Genomic DNA, 24,103 nt, shown 5'->3' on the forward strand with positions numbered 1-24,103 from the left:
TTTTGAAATTCTGATCATTATATTTCGATATAAAGCTACGGGAGAACTCATTTGTTCAATTAATGAACTTCATCGTGAGTCTTGCAAATGAAAATAAAACATCATAACTGATTTTGTTATTATATTGTTATAATAAATTTTAACTTTTAACCGTTTTTATTCTTTAAATATCTCAAAATAACACAAATTGTTATACATATCAACTGTTGATATAGTTGTGTTATGATTTTGTTATGTGCATCTGATCGGGTTGTTCGACAGATTATTATTCCAAACATCGAAAAGACTGAGGTATCAATGTATTTTTTGAATGATTCTACGAGAAGAGCGTTAGGATTGCTGAACAATCGATTTATTATTATTATTATGCCAAATCCCAAAACAATTAAAATTATGGTCGGCCAGTTCAGTCGCCTATTCGTTTTTTTTTCGGGACGTCAGGAAAGACATTGTGCTTCGGCGCTATATAAGTGTTTTGCGAATAGCGTTAGTTTAGCGGCTCTGCACTGACGAGTCAAAGACGAAACGTAAAGAATAGTATTATTATTGGTTCATTTGACCTCGGCTTTAACCGTTTGGTCATTCGTCGACAATCGATTTGATCCTTAAGTAAAAATTTGTGTTGCCGATCTAAGACGACAGTTCGTTATGCCGTGCTCGTTTAAGTGTGCATTTTTTTCCCATCGTCCTCGTGTTGGCAATTTAGAGTGTACGGCGCCCAGTGGTGGGCAGCTCGAGAATCACTGGTCTAATGCTGTAATTTTAGATATAGTTTCGGTGCGCTTCCGATGTGAATTGTTAAAATTTATCTTGTAACATATTAATTTCCATTCACGAATCTTTTTTATCACTGTCTTGCAACATAGACAGTATAAGGCTACTATTTAGGATGAATCTATTCTTCGAATCGACTAATAATGATTAGCTATTGTTCTTCGAGTCCCGAGTATACATACAAAATCCAGTTTGATCACACATTAAGAATCTTACTGGTTTATTCGCTTTATATAAATGAGCATTTTCTAAACGAGGCACAATTTAGTTTCAAAGGTGTATTGCTTTTGATTGCTCACATTTCTGTTTAAAATTGGACTTAAAATTGACACCAGAAATGGTATCATTATTTCACCTGACTGGTACCAGTACCGATTAGGACACGAACCCATCACCTTCGCTAGTATAAACTACCAGCAGATCCGATATATTACGTGAAGCACATATGAACATCACTAATCTAATTAATAATTATTACTATATATTGTTCAATACTTTAGCATCACGAGTATCATCCAGGTCATATACGGCCAGAGTTGGCAGATCGATTTTTGTCGGGTGCTATACGAATCCGTAGTCACCCGTTCACTGGGCTAATTTAGAAAGCTTATGCTAATCAGTTTGTAAAGCCGAATAAAGTTCCGATCGAATTTTTTTTGACAATAGATCGGTTGTCCCGTTCCGAAAGGTGAGCATTTCGTTTAATTTGGATATTTACGAGTGAGCAGTATTTCTCGGCTGCTTTTGTGCCCTCGGATCGCTTCTATGAATACTAATTCTGTGTCTCTCTGTTTCATGTAGGATTGTTTCTATTGAACAACACCATACAAACCCGCACATGAAATAAACTTGCGAATCTCAAGCGATTTAAATTTTTATTGGTTTATTTATGACTCTGATTCCCCTCGAGGCTCGATTTCGTCGAACACTTACTCGGTTACGTTTAGTAGACCATAGACAGCCTTGATATTTTTAAGCTAGCGAACTCTTTTCATACTTCAGGCTTAAGCCTCCACTCAAAACTATACGGAAGTGGAATATTTATCAACCATTAGCTAGTTCCCGCCTTTATGTCAACTGTGAGCTCGGGAACCATTTATCTTGCCCAGATTTTTTACAACATATTGCCCGAATGAAACGCACTTTCGTCTGCATGTAAAACTATATCTCCCCGCACGTCATCTCGTTTATTGCTATGGATACCGATAGGTATAAGCACGTGACACAAATAGATTTCACTCATTCCAGAAGGGGCATTTATGATCGTAGTTTCGCGCGTTAGTCGTATGGTTTGTTTTTACCTTTTAGAAAGTTTGCGGCTACAGCGCAACTCGGCACAAGAGACTGGGTTCCGAGCGAGAAACATCGGAAGCGGAGCACATTAACTCATGTTCATCAATCTCGGAAGATGCGTGACCGTTTTGGAGTGTTGTCCAACCCACGGATCTGTCACGTATGAACTCGAGTACGGGCAGCTCTAGGTTATTAGAGGAACGACCACGCCGACGTTTGGTTGCGGCCTACACGTTAATTGTTGCGAAAAAGAACCAGCGCACGGCTTGAACCGCTCCAAGTACGCTAAAGATCCCTCAGACACCATCGTGGTCAGGAGGCAGCAAAACAAAACTTGGCGTGGGTATCTCATTAGAGTGATACGTGCTCTTTAGTTGTATCTATAGGTGCCCCACGTACTCGCGCAAAACCGTACCGATCGTAATTTGTGCGTTGGGTTTCTAATAAAATGAGTGGTTTTATGAAAACCGTTTTCAATCGAATCCTACGTTTTAATTATAGCATGCTCTCGGATGACTTTTTACATGGTGCTGCGTGTAGGATTTGTTCATCTAACATGATTTATTGTTGCCTGCAAGATTGCTTTGGCCAAGAACTTGGTTTTATTTATGTTTCTGTTAATGTCAGTCTCCGGTATATGTCGTTTGGAGAGAATATTCTTTTCGATGCAATACAATTACTCTTTTCTATCACTGAAAATTTTTCCACTATTCATTGCGTTTGTTTGCTTTATTCATCTTATTTTCTAACTGAAAGTTAAAACTTTTTAGATCTGTTTTTACTTTTCAATTGTTTATACTATCAGCTGAGTATCTGCTGTCAAAAAGATGTACTTAAAATTAAAATACCTCGAAGCATTATGCTTATAAAAGTAAAGGTATGCGAGTTAATTTTATACTTCAAACTGGTCCACATCATTAAAGAATTTGGTATAAATTATATACATTTGAGAAAGTTTAGAATAGAGAAAGTAATTAATACAAATAAATACAAGAATTTTTGTTTGTTTCGTTTATAGAGATTTTAACATTAAAGTCATTCGCCTCTTCGGGACAGAAAAACTTTCTGATCCTATGTGCGGGGTTGGGAATTGAACCCAGGTGGGTCGCATGAAAGGCATTGACTAACCCATGTTATACCCGTCCCCAAGAAAAATTTTGTTTTTACTTGATAATCAAAGTATTTTGCACTTTATGTCATAATGGAGAAATGATGTATAAAAAGCTACAGGTTTTTTTTACAAATAAGTTGATTTTTAAAAATTGTCGAAATGTTTTTTAAAATAAAGTAAGCTAAATTTGCGTATTTTTGCTAAAGGCTAACGTTCCCGAGATAAAGTGGTTTTAAAATAAAGTCTACTGGAAATCTGCAGCGTTTAAACATAAAATCTACTGTAACTTGTTTTTGAATTTACTCAAATAAGCATATTTTACTAGAAGAACTTTATCTTATGTTTTTATACGATTGTTGGAGAGTCGAATTTGTTATGGATTTCTGTCATCACAGGCTGAAATTTGATATAGTTTTATGTTATATACAGAAACTGAAGTAAATAATGGTACCAGATATATTGGTATAAAGTGAGCGTTTTTTTTTATAAAACGATTCACTAATTTTGAATGAGAGAAAAAAAATTATTCAGTTGACCACCTTTCTAAAAGTTTATAGATGCAACGCCAATAGAAATGTTAGTCTTTTGAAGAAACTCAATCAGACACCCGATGTACGATTTCTTCGTAGAAATCGAAGTGCGGTTCAGCCAACGTTTGGTTGGCACATCGATGAAAAGAAATGGTAGTTAGAAGGAGTTGAATTCTGATGAATACGGTGGGTGGGATAGCAGCTCCCAGTCAAGAGCTTTGATTGTATCCGGTTTCACAAAGTAGTGCCTGCTTGCCGAATCGAGCTAGTTTTGCAGTCGATGTTGATGGTTTTCACGGATTAATCCATGATTTTTTCCGTTAAGGATTCTTAAAATAATTCCATCTTGCATCGCCAGTAACAGCTGATTTTCTTTCGTGTCTTTGAAGCAAAATTGGTGTTTTTTTGATTTCTATTTTCCCATAGCTTTTTAACGGTCAGAAAGTATTTTTGTGTAACATTTAACATTTGATGCTATTCGCTTTTGACTTGAAGTATCATCTTCATCCTATATTGCTTGCAATTCGGCTCATTTAGACATTTGCTGAGTCGAATGGTATATGACATTCGGCCTTCCGGGCCTCGATTCAAAGTTCGATTTTCACAGTGATTGTGCAGTCTTTTTATAAAATGAGAAAGATAAAAATGATTAAACCATTTTTTTAAATTCACTTTATTTTGAAAACAAGTATCTTTTTTGTCCATCATTGCTACATCTTGACATAGAGTACAATGAACTTTCTCAATTATCAGCTTCAACACACAAAAAAATTCAGCAAAAATCAAAAATAATTTTTTGAGAAAATCGATTTAATTTGAATGGGAATTAAAACACAAATAGAAAAGCTTTTTTCATATAGTCTGAGTATTTACCTAAAACCAAATCAATCGGACCAACTGTTCTTAAGATATATGCCAAGTAAGTTTTGCTTTGGTCTTTCTCAAAAGTAGGTCTGAAGTCAAATTTGGGAACTGATGATGAAAATTGTTCTTTTTGGTCATTATGAATTTGAGTTGAATAAAAAAATCACTTTCGAATCTAAATGAAATTGCTCACAGGTTACTATGAAATTTGATTGCGATCCGGTTCCGGAACTATATCAAACCTTCATTGAAAAACACAACATTACACTTATTAACTTGTAAAACTAAATTTGATGTCTATTTCGATGTAAAGTCACAGAAATGATTCATTTGATCATATTTGGAATTGTGAGTTTAAGTGTTCTGCATTTTTCTGCTTTACCGATTGAATAATTTAGTTTCGTTACATATTTTCAAATGATAAACTGAGACACAGTTTAATTGGAGATAATTTAAGTGAATCGCAAAACTCCTGTTTATGGCATCTAGCGAGACGCGAATTTACATGTTTTCTGCAAGGTTATGCAATCACTTGAAAAACCGAGTAGTAAAAAGTTGTCAATCCGGTGTCATATACCATTCGACTCAGTTCATCGAGCTGAGCAATGCCTGTGTGCAGTGCAGTAAAACTTCATTCAATTCAATTGAAACTGAATGTGGAGCACATTGACGATCTCTCTACAGCAGTAAACTTCACTCTCTGATACACATAATGTTTGCTGACGGAAGGGGCAGCATTCAGTTTATCACTCGTTTCTCTTCAATCTGTTTAACCACCGTCAGTTGATCTCTTGAAGTAACAAAATATCTCTTTCAATAGAGTGAGAGCGGCCTTCAAATAAGGTTCATGTAAACATTCTAATTGGTTCAAGGAAATAGATGAAAGACACACCAGATAGCTGAAATATCAATAAAATACACATAAATTAATTGTTTCATCCTTCAGTTTTCATTTTTAATATTTTACTCCATTTATAATTCTATTCGTTCGAACTTGCTCACTACCAAGATCGAAGGCAATGAACCAGGTAGACTACTTGGCACTTGAAACTGAGCAAGCAAAACTTCAAATGGCTAGGTACGATTATTCAACTGACGATGAATCCTGGGAGCTTCACTTGAAAATGGCAGCAAAAGTCAAATGAATTAGTAGGGATATGCTGACGGTCGGCGGCCATAAATTTCATTTTCATTTTATATTATTCGATTGAAAATGAAATTTTACCGCACTGCCTGTGTGTGTATGTGTCAAATAATCTCACTAGGTTTTCTCGGAAATGGCTGAACCGATTTCCACAAACTTAGATTCAAACGAAAGTTTTCACGGTCCCATACAGAATTCCTGAATTTCATCCGGATCCGACTTCTGGTTCCGGAGTTATAGTGTAAAGTGTGTTCAATATTGTACACCGCCACTTAAACCGGCGAAACAAAAACCGTAAAAAAATTCTAAACTGGACTCAAAACCGTTATTCCCAATCTTAGGGTCAAATGAAAAGATACAACGAAAATTTAAATCGTCGTTTAGAGTACGATGGAAAAATCGTATCAAATCTTCAAAATTTGAATAAAAACTATTAAAGTTTGTACGTCATGTTAGTTGGTGGCCGTACGAACCGACTTCGATTATACCGGTTCTCAGGTGCCGGTGCTGGAAGTACATATAATAGTGAACCCACTTCGTTTTCTAATGGATGGCCTAACCGATCAGAGAACTGTTTCATTCTTCATGTTATATTAGTTAATGCACAAACAATCCCTTGGATTATTTCAATAATCGAAGAGAAACATATTGATATACCAATACCACAGTATTATATATGAGAAAGGCATCATTACACCACTAGGTGGATTAAAACAGGTTTTTGTAGTGTGTATGACTTGTTAGTTTATGACGATACAAATTGGTTGTTCCGATACTGGAAACAGTGGTAAAAATTTATCATATTACCGAGAATGAGAAAGAGTGAGGTTTTATCCTTTCAGAAGTTGCTACTATAATGAACAGCTAAATACAAAGTCAAAATCTTAACTTATTTTGTTTCTTTCACTGTTAACACTTAATGGAAAGAAAACGAAAGCACACGCAAATAACGACAGTTTGGTGCAACGTTTTCCTCAAGCTTAACTTGTAAATCGGGTGGATCACCTGGTCGTTCGCAATTCTGCTGTGAATCAACCTAAAAGCTTAAGTCTTGTTTTATCATCGCGTACTTTGAACCTTTCGTCAAAACCTATCATTATGGCTAATTCAATTCAGCTTCTGGTAAACGCCACACAACTGAAACGTATTATTATCGTTTTCTTTGCTTGCATAAAATCTTCTTTCTTCAAGAACCCAACGTAGAGCTGAGGTGACTCGTAAGAATATGCAAAATGATTACAGTGATTTCCACATACAATTTTTACAGGAATAAAGATTAAGATTTTTACCAAGGAGAGTAACTGAGCATCCTGAGAATGAGAACAATCGACCGGTTTAAAACTGCAATGTTGTAAATTGCATGTCGAAAGAACCTCATTTAAATTAGGTGTGTGTGATCAAGGATCGTATTTTCTATGGCTCAATCAATCAATGAAACGATCCAAAATAGATAGCTGGGTTAATTGTCTACGTATCCGCTATACAGCAATGCTGCCAATTAAAATACATGTAATTTGTGCCTATTACGGCGTTTGAGCACAGTTTGAATCATTTCCGGTTAACTTAGATGTAGTCATTTTGATCGCGAAACCCCTGCTTGGTCTGAGACTCACAGCTGAAAAATGTCGGTTCAATTGTTGTGACGGAGAAGCTTACTAACCTGCATGCGGTGTGCCAAACCAGCAACATAAACATCGTAAAACTGTTTCAGGAGACACATAAACGAGCTTTTTTTGTTGATAACAATCAGTTTTTAAATCAGCCGTAAATTAAGTTGTTTTGGTGTTCATTCTGAAGCTTGACATACGAACTCGCAGATTATTATCGTCAAAAGGCGATCAGTGTCGTGGAAAATCCCTCCCGATCACAGATACCGCGTTTGACTCGTTTTTATTCATTTTTCTGGTCATAAAATTGAGGATTTCACTGGATGTCTGAACTGTGAAACTACATCTTTTATATACTAGTTCGTTCCGGCCAGAATCAATATTAAGCATGCTTAGTCGTCCCTATACAGAAACGTTATGCATTTATTTAGGATATCAAACCACCAGCTTTGGTTGAAATGAATCCCCGATCTATCGATTATAACTGAATTCGATTGGATATGTTGACACGCATTTTTTTAAACCACTGACAAAATCAACAAGCTCGTAATATAAACTTATTACTTGCTGAACGTTCGGAACGCTGAACGCCCTTCAGCGCACTATATTAGCTGTTAGTAAATTTCATTTGGATCTGATCTAGAGTTCCACAGGGTAAGTTTTGAACTAACCAATTGTATAGTTATTGTGGAATTGTCAAAAGAAAATTCCTTTTCATAGGAGCGCATATGACACAGAGCAATGTTTGGAGTTTCAGAGCAGAGCATTTAACAAATTCGAGAAAGTTGCAGGTTCAAGTTCTACCCCTGGAGTGAAACTAAAGCGCATCTAATATTTTTTTTGACAATTCGCCTTCGGCTCATCAGTGCTTTAGCTGTTCAAATCAAACTGCCATTTCCACCCAGCAGTTCAACTTAAATCGCCAAGCAGACGATAAGTTTATGCTAATTATGTAACCATTTTTCCTCGAGGGACATAAGCTCTCATAGCTATCCAGTAAATTAAGAAGAGGTAATGATTCCGTGTTCACGTCCTCGTCCATTGATTTATCGTCACTGTTGTTGTTGGAAGCTTTTTCATGGGAGTTTCTGGTCTTTTTTTTTGTTTTTACCAGACATTGGGTTTGTTGTGAACTGTGACAGACGTACTTCGTTGTATATTGATGGTTTAGTTGATAAGAGAGTTGATTGTCATCGGTGATCAACAGTTTAGTTGAGTAATTTGTGTGTTGGTTAAAATTCACCTAAGATGGCGTAACAAACGCGAGTGCATGCGTAACAAACGTACGTCATGCAGGATATCATTTATCAGTTTTATATTTTTTTCATACTATCTTTTCGATAGAAAAAGTTTTGCTGTGTTGCGACATGATTCTTCGAATAATTTCCTCGTTAGCAGCTTATGGTTGACACGCACTTCTATAGTACTATCATTCACATACTTATATGTTGTTTTCATGTTTCCATGGATGGTACATTATTGTTATCTTTAGCGAATTAAATTGCTTTCCATTCCCTAGATATTTGAATGTGTATCACGCTATTGGGTTGGTTTAGTTGTAGCAAATGCACTTGTTTTAGATCGACGTGCATTTACTCTTCAAGTAAAGTTTCAAGTTCTTGAATTAAAGGCCGAATTTTACACACCGTGAAAACAACAGCGATGTTGCGGTTCTTTTTGTTCATTAGGTTGATTATTTTGAGATCGTTTTATTGTTCACAGCACTATATTGTGTTTCGTTTCTGTCGTCTCGGCAGTATGCGATTTTTATATCACTAAGGACGGGGCGAGGAAGCGAACTAACAGTATATGTGTTTATGTTTACTTGGCGCACCATCTTGCGAACGTTCCTCATTAAATTCCGTACAGACTTCTTGGCGACAAGTTTTGACACTTTTTTCCAATCTTTTTCGAACTGTTAAATGGTTTCGGCTGCCGAGACATATTTCCTAAGATGTGCTTTCGTTAATGCCCAAAATTCCTCAATTGGTTGAAATTGTGGGTAATTCGGTGGATTCATGTCTTTTGGGACGAAAGTGACATTTTTGGTAGTATACCATTCTACCGTTGATTTCGAGTAGTGGCAAGAAGCAAGATCTGGCCAGAAGATAACAGGATCCTTGTGGCTTCGAATCATGGGTAGAAGTCGTTTTTGTAAACATTCCTTTATGTATATTTCGCTGTTCATTGAAGCAGTGGTGATGAAGGGTTTCGAAATCTTACCGCAGCTACAAATTGCTTGCCAGACCATAGCTTTCTTACCAAATTTTTCGACTTCAATCGATGTCTCGGACTGGTTTAACACTTGCCCTTCTCGCACCGTATAATATTGTGGTCCCGGCAAGGATTTGTAATCGAGTTTCACGTAGGTTTCGTCGTCCATGATTTTGCAGTTCAAATTTCCAGCAAGAATCGTATGCTTCTTGTTTCGGACTACGTTTTAGTTGTTTCTGCTTCTTATAGGTTCGAAGATTCAAACGTTCTTTAGCACGAAGAACATTTGACTTCGAAGTGCCCACTTTTTTGGTCACATCCCGAACTGAAACCTCCTTCTTTTGCTCGAACGCCTTCAGTATACGTTTATCCAACTGAGGGTTAGCAGGACCTTTTTTTCGACCCGTTTTCGGTTTATCCTCCAAGGTGTTATTTTCACCGAACTTCCTGATTGCATTTCGCACGGCTTTTTCACTTACTCTTTCCATTTTTGCTATCTTTCTCAGTGACAGTCCGCGTTCTGTGCACCATTTGTACACAATTTTTCGACGTTGTTCTGCTGAAAGTCCACGCACTTTGAAACAAACTAATGAAAACGAATAAACAACTGCACAAGTGGTTAGCGAAGAGTGTAAACAACAGGACGCAGCCATAAAAATTGACAGATTCTGAACCATTGCGAAATGGCAGCTGTTTTTGGTTGCGTCCATACTTTCTGGGACAGTCTTTAGTAATGGTTCGTGGTTTTCACATAAGTCAAACTTTATCAAATCGGTCCGTGCAACGATTACCCGGCACTGTACGCATCTTCCAGAGTTAGAGCGAAACTCCAATTGATTTCTGACTGGATCAAGAAACTACGAGTGATTAATCCAAAGATATTTTTGTTTGTGTAACAAGCAAAAACAATTTATTAGACGAAAAGTATACAGATTAAGACGTTCTTATTCAAATCCTAAAGTCAATTTGATAATTTGATAAATTGTCATGTTTTTTTTTCTGTCGCAGCCTGTACAATATTATTCAATTAGCAGCTCTTAACGTCGTTAAATGTTCCGGTCACGGCCCTGTAATAAATGCTTTGTATGTAAGCAATAGATTCAGGTAATTGTTGTACAATATTTGACGATTTTTTTTAAATTAAAGTTTATATATACACAGAGAAAAATCCATGATTAAAAATCATGTAATCATGAAACATGTTTTCTCATGAAATCTCATGAACAAAATGATCTAAATCATGAAAATTTTCATGGAAGATGAGTTATTGGTCATAATATCAATCATTTTGCTAATGAAATCATACCTTATTCTTCATGATATACAGATTTCATGATTTTTAATCATGGTACTGGCAATGGATTTTTATCCGTGTAGTTTTGATGATATGCTTTCTCGAGCTGTTTTAACTTTTTTTTTGTTACATTTCTCCTTCCAAAGACTTCAACATACACGAATTATTCTAGGAGTGTGCGTTTCAGTCGGAGAAAAACTCACACATAATGTTATTATCAATTCATTTAAAATATCTTTTCATTTCAATTCTTATTAAAACCTAAGAACAGACGTTGGCTTACTTCAAACGTCCATACGCATACTGAATAAGGAAGCACACGACCGAACCTGCACGAACTGTCGTCCATGAACGAAAAGCAAAAATGATCATGACGACAGAAATGGAGCACGAGTTTTGCTTGAAATAGTTCCACACCGGAAAACGTCGATCAAAATTAAAAAAAAAACAACACACCGAAAGGAACCGCAACTCCGGAGACGTGACATCTCACGGTTGAATGCGGTTGCAGTGCGAGAGCCGAAGTGTTGCATCAAATCACTATCATCCGGGACGGCGGTCCAGGGCTTGCCACTGCCTCACGAAGGTGATATTGTCGAATGTGTTCTCTCTCTCTCTTTCATGACCTGACAGCGTGTCGTATGCAGAGCACCAACTGCAACTTGGACTCCCAGCGGCAGAGTGTTATAACAACTATTTTCTGCCGGTTTAGTTGGTTGATTAAAGTGATGATGGGTGTGGGTATGTGCGAGGACGCAATATGTTCTCGTAGATGTAATTGGTATCAACGGACGACGGGTGAGTTACCGGAGGAGTTAGGGGACGCGATCGTTGGAAATAATGCGTATGTACAACGTGTAAAAAAGCGATAATGACACCCTTAATGTAGTAATTTGCTCATGTAGATGACTTTAACTGGGTGAGTCCGAACTGGAGCTTGTGTCAGATGCATCTAGTTTGATCTTGTGTCATTGCTCCACAAAGTGTCATGTCGATCCGCGTTAGTTCGTCGATATTTTTATGCTAACGCAATATTTTATTAGCTGCCGGCGATCGTAAACTTATTATTTGAACTACATAAGGCCACTGCGACTCATGTGATAATGTTATAAAGCTTGGATTTCATGCTGTAGACTTAAACATAAAAAATAATAAATTTAGTACAAAACATTTTGCTCCATAATTTTGATATTTGATGAATACAGTTTTAATTAATTTGTGTATTATCTTACAAACTGATTCTTTGACTGTTTATGACTAATAAATTCTTAAGAGCACTTTTGATCGATAATTTCATAAGAGTTCAATTAGCTTCGGTGTCTACGGTCTATGACTTACGATCGGGATCACATACACAAAGCGCAACATGGTGTAATTTCGAGCAGTTGAAGCAGTTGAAAAGCCGCATCGGCACTGGTACTTCTGTGTCCAAAATCAATCATTATTCTTTTCGATCTGAACCAATTCGATTCGCTGACGAAAATAACAAAGTGAACTATGTCGTGTATGAAAACGTCATATGCAACATGAAGACTGTCCCAGAAAGTATGGACGCAATTGAAAACCGGTGCCATTTCGCAATGGTTCAGAATCTGTCAATTTTTATGACTGCGTCCTGTTATTTACACTCTTCGCTAACCACTCACTTGTGCAGTTGTTTGATCGTTTTCATTAGTTTGTTTCGAAATGCGTGGACTTTCAGCAGAACAACGTCGAAAAATTGTGTACAAATGCTGCATAGAACGCGGACTGTCACTGAGAAAGATAGCAACAATGGAAGGAGTAAGTGAAAAAGCCGTGCGAAATGCAATCAGGAAGTTCGGTGGGGATAACACCTTTGAGGATAAACCGAAAACGGGCCGAACAAAAGGTCCTGCTAACCCTCAGTTGGATAAACGTATACTGAAGGCGTTCGAGCAAAATAAGGAGGTTTCAGTTCGGGATGTGGCCAAAAAAGTGGGCACTTAGAAGTCAAATGTTCTTCGTGCTAAAGAACGTTTGAATCTTCGAACCTATAAGAAGCAGAAAAAACCAAAACGTAGTCCGAAACAAGAAGCATCGATCAGACCGAGGGTTCGAAAGCTGTACAATACGATTCTTGCTGGAAATTTGAACTGCATAATCATGGACGACGAAACCTACGTGAAACTCGATTACAAATCCTTGCCGGGACCACAATATTATACGGTGCGAGAAGGGCAAGTGTTAAACCAGTCCGAGACATCGATTGAAATCGAAAAATTTGGTAAGAAAGCTATGATCTGGCAAGCAATTTGTAGCTGCGGTAACATTTCGAAACCCTTCATCACCACTGCTTCAATGAACAGCGAAATATACATCAAGGAATGTTTACAAAAACGACTTCTACCCATGATTCGAAGCCACAAGGATCCTGTTGTCTTTTGGCCAGATCTTGCTTCTTGCCACTACTCGAAATCAACGGTACAATGGTATAATACCAAAAATGTCACTTTCGTCCCAAAAGACATGAATCCACCAAATTGCCCACAACATCGACCAATTGAGGAATTTTGGGCATTACCGAAGGCACATCTTAGGAAACCTGTCTCGGCAGCCGAAACCATTCAACAGTTCGAAAAAGATTGGAAAAAAAGTGTCAAAACTTGTCGCCAAGAAGTCTGTACGGAATTTATTGATGGTGGTGCGCCAGCTAGTCTACAATGGCTAAGTAGCAAATGTTGAGAATAATATTCCGTTGTTGTAGTCTAATATTGTGAATTATTTACAGCGTAATCAAAGTCAGTCAGCTTCATGTCAATACTCTCTTCAATCGTTTTACTATTTTTTCAACATAGTGTTGTAATGATATTTTTCTCATTGACGTTCGATACAATTTTCATTTCGATGTTCATGACCATTACTTCCGGTGATTTTGGTAACGGAAATCAATGACTTGTAAAACGAAAGTGAGATTCTTAGTATAGGCTGAAGCCAAATTTCAAAATTCATGGCTTTTTTCGTGAAAACTCCCTTGTGATCACTGGTTTCACGTACTGGAATCATAAGATCCTTCAGTTGAATCATAAGATCTTTCAGGAGGAATCGAAGTCTGTGAAAGAAGGGCGATTTTTTTTAAAATTTTTAACCAACGATGATTGGCTTGTAAAACCAAAACCAACATGGACAGCATATGCGAATATTTATTTGTGTTATAAAACCACTAGGGATAAAGAGAAAATCCTCCTGACCCTTCATAATACACATTCATCATTTATCTACCTTTCAATCTGTTTCGTGTTAACTGTTAATTTGAAAGCTGAACATTTATTCGTTTTCTGCGTACTTAATTATTTGTTTCGGTTACTTGAAACTTCAATATGCAAAATACATTCGAGCACATAAATTGTTTTATGCCCCGTAAATGTTAAGAACTAGTACCGTGCCGTCAGGTGTTGTTTATGACCGTATCATGCAAATTCGATCGCGTATTAGCTCTTAAATTTTCTGCTCATCAAACTAACGCAAACCTTCGTAAGCCTACAGACATCAAACAACTATTTGGCTATTCAACTCAGTTGCTTCTTTTGACTAGACATTTTCGACCATTATTACCCGACAATACCGAACCATTTTTGGTTGTAAACGGTGAAATAAATTTGTCACGTCCACCAGCACCGGCCTCCGGTGATGAACGACCGGTACGCGTACAGGCTCAATCTGCCACATTCGGACGGCTGTCTACCGTCTGCTGAGGAAACCATCAAAAATGTCTTGTTTCCACTATTCGAGTTGGCTGTTTTACGATCCACCGAACAAGTTAAACAGTAAAGGTCTCAGCATTTCCGACATATAGCAAACAGTACATTTTAGCGTCGAGGGGTCGTGCGTCGTTTGTCTGCGTAGTATGAATTTCTAAGATTTATGACTTTGAAAAATCTAAATTTGGTTGCCACGCATAAACAATCATGATCTGTTGGCATGATCTGCGCACTGACTACACATCATTCGAATCATCATGACCGTATAGTTTTACATGCCTACTATATTTCCGATACTATGCAGCATCAAATTTTCAAACTCACCCAATCTTAGTACATTAAAATCCCTCCAAAAGATGATAAATCCGGTAACGAGAGGTGCAAAACCGAACCGGAAAAAAATGCGATCGTAAATGTGTTTATGAAGAGCTAAAAAATCTTAGTTTATGTGTCCGGAGTAGTGTGGCGACGTGACTCTTGTTTCTCGATTTCATTGATTAGCATAATTTTGAGTTGAGTGATCATTTGATACTCCTCTAGTGGGATGTGATAATTTCGCATATACATCTGCGATGTTAGGAAATCTATCGGTCTTCGTCACAGTGGGCACTAGAATATTTTTGTGCCATGTGGTCATTTTCTGGTTTCGGGTATTAACAGATAAAAAACACCATTTTTGCGATTTTTTTTATGATTTTCAAGTCAATCGAAGCTTATGCCTGTGCGCCGAGCTCTTGCCTCTTCTACAAATTGCTTGCCAGACCAACAGCTTCTGCCCAAACTTTTCCATCGCCACGTGGTGTCAGCGTCATCCAGGTCCTAGTACACCGATTTCGTATAATATTGTGTTCCGGGCAGCGTTCGAGAGTCTTCCTTGGCGTTGGTTTCGTCGTCGATCAGGATGCATCCGTCTTTATTCTGTAGAATCCGGTTATACAGTTTTCGCGCTCTTGTTTTGACCTGAATTTGCTGTACCAGGGACCTTCTGTTTCTTGTACGTTTTCAGGGAGTTCCGAACTTTGATCCGTTGAATCATCCCGATGCTGGTGTTGAACTGCTTGGCTAAATCCCTCGTCAACGCCGATGGGTTTTTCCTGATGTACTCAACCACTTTTAAGTCCCGGCCGGGCTTGATGGGACCCGTTTTCCTACCGGATCGGGGCAAATCCTTTATGGAAAGGCTCTTACCGAACTTCTCGATAATATTTTTAACACTGGTGTGGTGCACTTTCGCCCGTTTTGCAATTTCGTTGTACGTGACACCACTTTCTGAGCACCAAGTGTGCAGAATTTTCTTTCGCGTTTCCGGATCAATTCGAAAATTTGAAAAATATTAGTTTTTTATTATATAAATTTTCTTCTTCGATTTATCAGAGCATAGAATGCATTAATGAGTCGAAGATAAAATTAAAAAAAAAATAACAGTCGTGTCTACCTGGTACATACCGTAACAAAACTAGTAGATGAAAAATATTTTTTGCTGTTTTGCCTTGAAGATGCAGAGATATTTCTTTGAAAAGTTCGCGTATGACGTAAAATAAACTTTTATTTGAACATTTTTTTCGAGCGTAGAAACCTTGTTTCTTACAGGAAATATTTTGAAATAAAATATTTTTCTAGTGATTTTCCGTGCGTTTTTTCGAGAGTCGGGTAAATAGAATCTAAAAACATAACTCGGTGAAAGACCGTAACTTGGCTAAAGCCGGGGATAAATAAATCTATATAAACATAAACATAATCCAAAAACATTATATAAGGATCTTGTAGAATTTTGGAGCTTTTCCTAAATGTTGTATGTATTTATTGTCATTTCTACTTTTCTATTGATCGCATGAAACATCCCGTACTGGTGACTCATAGAGTGTTCTCACAAGCCAGTAGTTCGATGTGTGAACTTTGCCTTGAAAGGATTTTTGATGTCAATAGAATCGTATCACTTGTCGCATCGGACGAATTGATGACTGGACGAGGGATTGTGGATCGCCAGCCCCGGTCACTTGAAGGACGCGCCCTTTTCAAACAAACCATCAGGCGGGTTCAAGCATGTATAGCGATATGCTTCATCCATGCACTGGATATTATGGTTGGAAGAGCATCTTTTATTCCCGCGGAAAACGAGTAAGTGACTCTACTTACATATCCGCCCAACCCTTTTTGTTCGCTTTTCGGTAATAGCTATAGTAAAAAGGTGAATGGATGAGTTATATCGGGGCTACTGTAAGTCTACCCGCATCCACTGGCAAGTCCTTGAACTGATCAATAAAATCGTATCACTAGTTATGCAACTGTGCTGTCCACTGATGAGTCGGCTGTCAACGTTAAGTTCCACATTGGAATATAGTGTCATGACTTTGCTGAGCTATAGTGTTATACTTTATCTCTGTTCTATGTATTACCCCGCTTCCAAATCTTGCACCAAAGTTCTACTACCTAGTGCTGTAAAACTTCATTCAATTCAATTGCAACCGAATGTGGCACATATTGACGATTACTTCACATTCTAACACACAACCTTCGCTGACGTACATAACGAGTTTTTCATTCGTTTCTCTTTCACTCGAAGCTCATTTTAACCACCGTCTGTTGACCTCTTGGAATGAAATATCTCTTTCAATTGAATGAGAGAGCGGACTTCAAATGAGGTTCATTTAACCATTTGAATTATTTCAAGATAATCGATGAAAGGTAAACCAGCCATGATAACTGAAATATCAATTACAAAATAAACATAAATTAATTGTTCCCTCTTCCAGTTTTCATTTTTAATATTTGGGAACACATCTCTTTACATTTCTAACAGTCGAAAATTATAGACTTACTGGTGACAATCAAAAACTCAAATGAGAACCGCTACCCTCTATTTATAATTCTGGGCGGAGAGAGTTTTCGTTATCGAAATGATATTCGTGCCTATTCATTCAAACTTGCTCACTACCAACACACAATGAAACAGGTAGACTACTTGGCACTTAGTTTTCAATTGGTAATAATCGCATCTCAGTTGAACCTCATTGGTTATGATATCGCCAATGCGCAAAGCTTGGCACTTGAAATTGAGCAAACAAAACTTCAAGTGACTAGGTACGATTATGCATTCTGGGAGTTTCATCTGAGTATGGCCATAAGCTTCATTTTCATCTTAAAATGTTCGATTGAAATGAAATTTCACTGCTACTACCGTAGTACTACCCTGAGCACAAAATACCCAAATAGAACCATCGATGAGAGTTCGATTTCTTTTATTTAGCTATGATGATAATGAGAAACCAGTTAGAAAAAGAAATAATGGAATTCATTTCGAAAATGTTCGAACCATGTTTATAGTCGAGTGCCCTCTGCTCACATATGAACTTCATTTACTAGCTGCCACACCCATTGGTAGTGATTAAAATGATTAGCACAGTAGCTTTTTTCACTAACAAATGAAGGTCATGGATCATCGTTGTCAAAATGTCAAGGCTGGGATGGGTGGTTTATTTGTTTAGTGTTTCTGCATCGATTCCCGATTATGTTTATTATTATCATTTTCCAGGATTTGATTTACGCTAAATTTATTCTTGTGATGTCAATTTTTTGACTTATTTCGATCAAGTTTTCACCCGTGTTAAACCACTGTGCGCAAGCTGTGCTATGCCAACTCATTTTTAAATGTGTTTCCGTAGTATCCGTAGATGATACGTGTAGAATGGTTGCGATTGGTATAAAACCTAATCTATTCAACGGTTTTTTTTATTCTTTTCTCGGCTATAAATTCGTTAGTGAACGTGCGAAATCACTGAAAACTAATAACAGATTTACGATAACTGCATTTTGATGAGGATGTTGTGTCTCCACGATCGGCCAACTCGCGGATACTTCTGCAGATCAAAGCTCTACAGAGCAAGCGTCGAGATTTCATGATGAAGCTTGCCAAATGTGCTTAACTTAGTTTGGTTTTCTTGGACATCAGTTCAGAAATGGATTAAAAAAAGGGGGTTGGCATGAAATTTGATATCAAACTAATATTGCTGACAGAGCAACAGGCAGCTGTTGAAGTGTTCAGTTTTTATAGAGCAAATTATTGAGAAGCAGAGATGCTCCCACTATATTTCAGTTTGTCAACGATAGTTCACCGAAAAAGTATGTTTCTGCTTCTGTTTACGTGGGTTTATAGAGGAGATTGGTCGGCGAACACGGAAATCATTGAACATGGAAATCAATAACAGAAAAATAAATTTGTTTCATAATTTCCTATCATTAAATTTATATTACTTCCGTTAAATTGCTCGACGCAGTATTTATTTTTGGAGCATAATCATACGCAATTCTGAAACACAGAAGGCAATAAACTAGCTGATAAGAGTCCACTATTTTCTGCTGGCCTCCAGTGATTACGAGGAAGAATTGACTGTCGATTCTATTCAATTTTACGCCTCTCATTGGCACTGACCCGAAACGCTACAAACAAATCAACGAATGAATGAATGAAATTGCTGAAACTTGCCCGTTCTAATCATTATCGCACACTGAGACGAAACGTATTGGGTTTACTCAAGCAAAACACTTACCGTTTCGTTGCACATGTCGCTTTGAATCAAAATTGCCGCATCGAAGGAACACCCCGTTTTTCCCCAGTGCCCTGTTTGTCTCGGTTTGTCACTAGTAAGAGGATTCTCATGTCGTACACCACATCACATTATTTGCACATGGATGGATTCCCGAGTTTTCAACTTTGAATAAGCTATATTTTGATTGCGGCGGTTTACTGCGTTTGATGTCTCGAAGTATTTCAAGATTTAAGCTTTTGTTTACAGTCTAAGCAGTAATTGAATACTTTCTACACTCGCTGCCTCGTGTTGGTTTTGTGGTTAGCCCTAATCAATATAATTATGCGTTTTCCAACTGTATGGTAAGAATTGTTATTCTCTTGGTGACGAAAATGGCTACCCTGTACACAACACCAGGGTGAACAAATCAATTTCCAAAAAGAAGACATTGACTCTGCGTAGGATGCGAGTTTCGAGTCTTGTTTGTACGTCCAAAAGCGACGTAAACAGTGAGCTTTCCGTTAGGCAAATCCCCATCCGCCCGGGTCAAGCTGTGGGATCCGATGAGGTCCAAGTGTTTAAATTTCTACTTCTCGCATTCGGCCACGGTCCAACGCGTAGGAGGCGTTACCGAATGCCAAGAGGTGATAGAAAGCCATGCGTGAATAAATTAGAATACATAATTACTCGATTTGTACAAGGGTCCTCATCGTCAAGCTGAACACATCTTCCCCCTGGATAGAAGTGGGCAAACATGTTGCGCTTCTGCTGCGTTGTGTGCTTAATTATATGCAGTAGATTTATCGTCTACCTGGGTGGCTTCAAATGTATACGGGAAATGAGTCTGACAGCTCAATTAACTGATGAGTAAACTATATTTTACCGTAATGCATCTATATCCTAGAGTTTTGCAGTTTTGGTTTACTAATGGTTACCTCAGTCATTAACCGAGATGTTGTCTATCTTGGAGTGTTGAATTTGTGCACTGTTTTTCAAAATTAGCAGGTTTAGCAATCAGCGGTTATCAGCACCATTTGCCTGTGCCAACCGTCATCCGATGGACAGCGAGGGGTAAATTAATATGTCATGTTATTCGCAGTTTTCACAAACCTCTACCCGGTTGGCACCCCTGGAAATACGTTAATCGTCTTTGAGGGAGGGTCGATGAATTATGAAAAGGTTTCAAATTTCGTATGAATTTTTATGCTGTTCGTGCCTGCTGTTGGATCTTTCAGCGGCATTAAGAAAGATATATGGTTTGACCCAAATTGCTGATCGCCTCGTGAAATTTTACGCTGAAGAACAGTTTCGTTAGTCGAAAACGGTTTGGAAGGTTATATTATAATTGTGTAAACATGACATTGTAAGAATTTAAATTTGACGGCAGGGAAACTTGCGAAAAAGCACAGATACAAACATCATCCACATAGTTACCGACTATTCAACATGCATGATTGTAAATTTATTTTAAATCTGTATGCAAGTTTATGTAGTTTATCTTTCACATGTGCGTAAGGAGCTGGAGTTGATAGTATCTACTATCTCTCTCAGGACAGGACTAGCCTAGAGGCCGTGTGGATCCGTCGGCAAAAAGGTGTAGTCAAGAGTAGATCCACAGGGTTCCTGCTTCCACACGGAAAAGCCAGGGATCGCAAAACAACTAAAATATTAGTTGTTTTTCTGATTTTGATTGGTTAAAATTTGGTACAACTAATCGACTGTTGTTTTAACTAATCTGTCATTTTTTTTTGTTTCAATTATAGAGGTTTTAACACCTTAAGGTCATTCACCTCTTCGGACCAGAAAATCTTTCTGATCCTATGTGCGGGGTTGGGAATCGAACCCAGGTGGGCTGCGTGATAGGCATCGACTATCCCATCACGCTATACCCGTCCCCCTGTCATTTTTGATTTATCGTACTGGCAGCTTAGCAACGATACCCAACAAGTAATGAAACGTTTCAGTTGAACACAAACTGAGCCAAACACCCTGAGCGAACAATGAAACGTTTCAATGAGATGTCACTCGTGCAATTGAGCAAAGACACAATCCCAGCTAAGTTACTTGTATGCATGAAAGCAAAAAAATGTCTCAGTTGTTTCAACCAATTATTCAGTTATTTGAACTTAAGACGCCAATTGCAACGAATATTTATTACTGTTAGCCTCTTCGGGGGGCAGCTAATCGTTCACTGCTTGAACAACGAAATTTTACCTAATTAACTGCTTATATCTTTATCACTAAACTCACAAAGGATATGGAAATGAGCCAAAAGATTACAATTCTCAAAAGGGAACCAGAAAAATGGTCACAGGGAATTAGGAAATTTTTCCTTCACTTGCAGAATGGCTCGCAGGTAAACCTAATGCTACAGATACACTTTCAAGAAAATACAAATAGTACCACTTCACTTTAGCAGAAAAGTTTTAAGCGTTAAGCGGTTTTAATAACATTGACATGAACTGTCCTAGAATACATTACTCTCAGATGAAATTAAAACATTCATACTGTTGGAATTTAACACATGGAAAACTTGTTTTACAATTAACTGTTATATTCTTTTGTATACTTTCACTTACATAAAACGACCACTACGTATCTAACATAAATGACGTTCATTTACCATTGAAAATTTTCAATATGAAACGCTTCTGGTGAAATGAAGAGGTTTTTTGTTCTGCCTTTCGCTGTCTTCGTTCTCCGCCAAGTGACAGCATTTGAATACAACAATTTTGGTTACCTGAATGGTTAGGTCAAAATCAACAGATATGTTAGTTAAATCAACAACATTTTAGTTGAAACAACCAGAGCGCGAAACAACAATTGGAATATTGTAATTTTGTGATCTGCGGGTTCTCCGTGTGGCTGAACCGATTTTCACAAACTCGAATTCAAATAAAAGGTGTTATGGTCCCATAGAATTTTATCCCGATCCGACTTCTGGTTCCGGAATTACAGGGTGATACGCACAAGAAAATAAACAAAAATGTCACTCTTTTTTCTCAGAGACGGCGTGACCGATTTTCACCTAACTAAATTCGAACGAAAGGTCTTAAGTCTGCTATTGAATTTTATCTTTAGTCGACTTCCGGTTCCGGAATTACATGAATATGTGCAAATCTATGAGAAAATGCGCACTCATTTCTCTCAGAAATTGTTTAACCGATTTTCACAAACCATGATGCAAATAAAAGGTCTCAAAATTCTTTAAAAAATTTCGCGAATAGTTGATCTAGATCCGACTTTTGGATCCGGTATTACAGCGCGATAAGAAAAGGCGGGTGGGTAATGTCAGAGACATAACTGGATGTCATGAATACGAAAACAACTGACATGTTCCTTAACACTTCCGAATATCAATTAGTTGATCAATTGTATGAATTATGCAAGCATTCTCCTTTTCCACATTTTTCGCGAAAACAAAGATCTAGATCTTCACTTGATCTAGATTACTGTGAATTTCACACAGCTAAAAGTGCACAAATCTAACCAAATTGTTCTAGATTTGCACTAAACTGAGGATATTTCCCTTCGATTTGCGAGCGAGAAATCCTAATAGTTCTTTAGAAAACTTTTAGAGCCATTAGATCGGCTGATTTTGTGTAATGCTCTCCACCGTTGCTTTTTCATCCATGCAAATGACTGGCAGCTGTGACGTAATCGCTCTTGTCGGAGGCGAAACTAGCTTTGCAAACGACACAAAATACATCTGCTCGCAGTGGCGATAGAATCCAAACTGATCTAAAATTTGGATGAAACTTTGCAAATGGCTTCAGTATGGCAAATCATAAGTTTTTGAACCGATGGAGAGGTAAATCCAACTCACGACTGATTTTTAAAAAGGGCGTATGTATTTTTGCATGTCACCAAAATTGCTTTTTTCAAATCGTTGTTACTCGGAAACCATTAATTGTACAAAAGTGGCGTTCAGGAAAAAGTTGTAGGGAATCGATAGAGCGCTCTAAAAAAATATAAACTGGAAAAAAATTTTGATTTTTTTCTCAATAATTACAAAATAATCCGAAAAAGTTAAATAAAAAAAAATCAGGGTTTTCATTTTTTTTGATAATTTTTATTCTAAAGCTGTTATTTAAACCTACAGATTCATGGCTATCTCATCTGTGCCTTTTGAAAAATGAAGAAGTTACAGCTAAAACAGTTTACCGGTGCATGCAAATGAACAAGTTCTTCTCGTTGTAATTCGGAAACCGTTAATCGTACAAAAATGACGTCCAGAAAGAAGTTGTAGGGAATCAATAGGGCACTCTAAAAATATACAATTAACGTATTCCGAGTTACAACGATTTTAAAAAGGCATTTTTTGTGAAATGCAAAAATATATATGCCCTTTTTAAAAATCAGTCGTGAGTCGGATTGACCTTTCCATCGGTTCACAATTACTGAAGCCATGAAGCATTTCTGGAATTGCTCATATGACGATTCGTCAAAATTAAAATGGTTCAACTTGAATAATATGCGTAATTTTATTGAACTAACAGAAATATCTTTCTTTTAAATGAGCTGCTTTAATTGATTGTCTTAGATATTTTTATTTAAATTGGTTTAACTGTCTAGGCATTTACTATGATAGCAGAGTATGAGGTGTGACAAGTTCATAATTTGTCTTGAAATTGTTAGGATAAGAGTAGTTACAGAGCATAAAAATTCACTGAGACAAATCGAGGATCACTTTACTAGAGCGATAGTTATTCTTACAAATCAGTTTATTCGAAAATAAATAAATAACCAGAAGTAAATTCGAATAGCTTACTTTAACTTTTCACTTAGTCTATGTGTGATTTAATAAATAAAAATTTCTAAATTTGAATCACCCGAGCCACATGGTTAAAACCTTTATATTGATTTTCTATCGCTTCTTTTCTGTGTGTTTCTGTGGTTCAGGAAGCGTGTTTTACGTAAAACTAATGACGAATGATAAATGTTTCGAATCAAACAGATCAGCATGTTACTCAATTGCGACAACTTTTTGATTTTTCTTCATACGAAGAGTACATACACGAGAGAAT

General features: G+C 37.3%; 1 protein-coding gene and 1 pseudogene across 1 annotated transcript in view; one reads left to right on the forward strand and one right to left on the reverse strand.

Moving 5' to 3' along the window:
- The window catches only part of LOC131431054 (bone morphogenetic protein receptor type-1B), a 335,571-nt gene that overhangs the window by 93,232 nt on the left and 218,236 nt on the right, over positions 1-24,103 (forward strand). The gene's annotated exons all lie outside the window — the stretch shown is intronic.
- On the reverse strand, positions 17,436-17,591 carry LOC131433378 (U4 spliceosomal RNA; annotated as a pseudogene).

The sequence above is a fragment of the Malaya genurostris genome, chromosome 2, assembly GCF_030247185.1.
Source record: "Malaya genurostris strain Urasoe2022 chromosome 2, Malgen_1.1, whole genome shotgun sequence".
NCBI classification, from domain to species: Eukaryota; Metazoa; Arthropoda; class Insecta; order Diptera; family Culicidae; genus Malaya; species Malaya genurostris.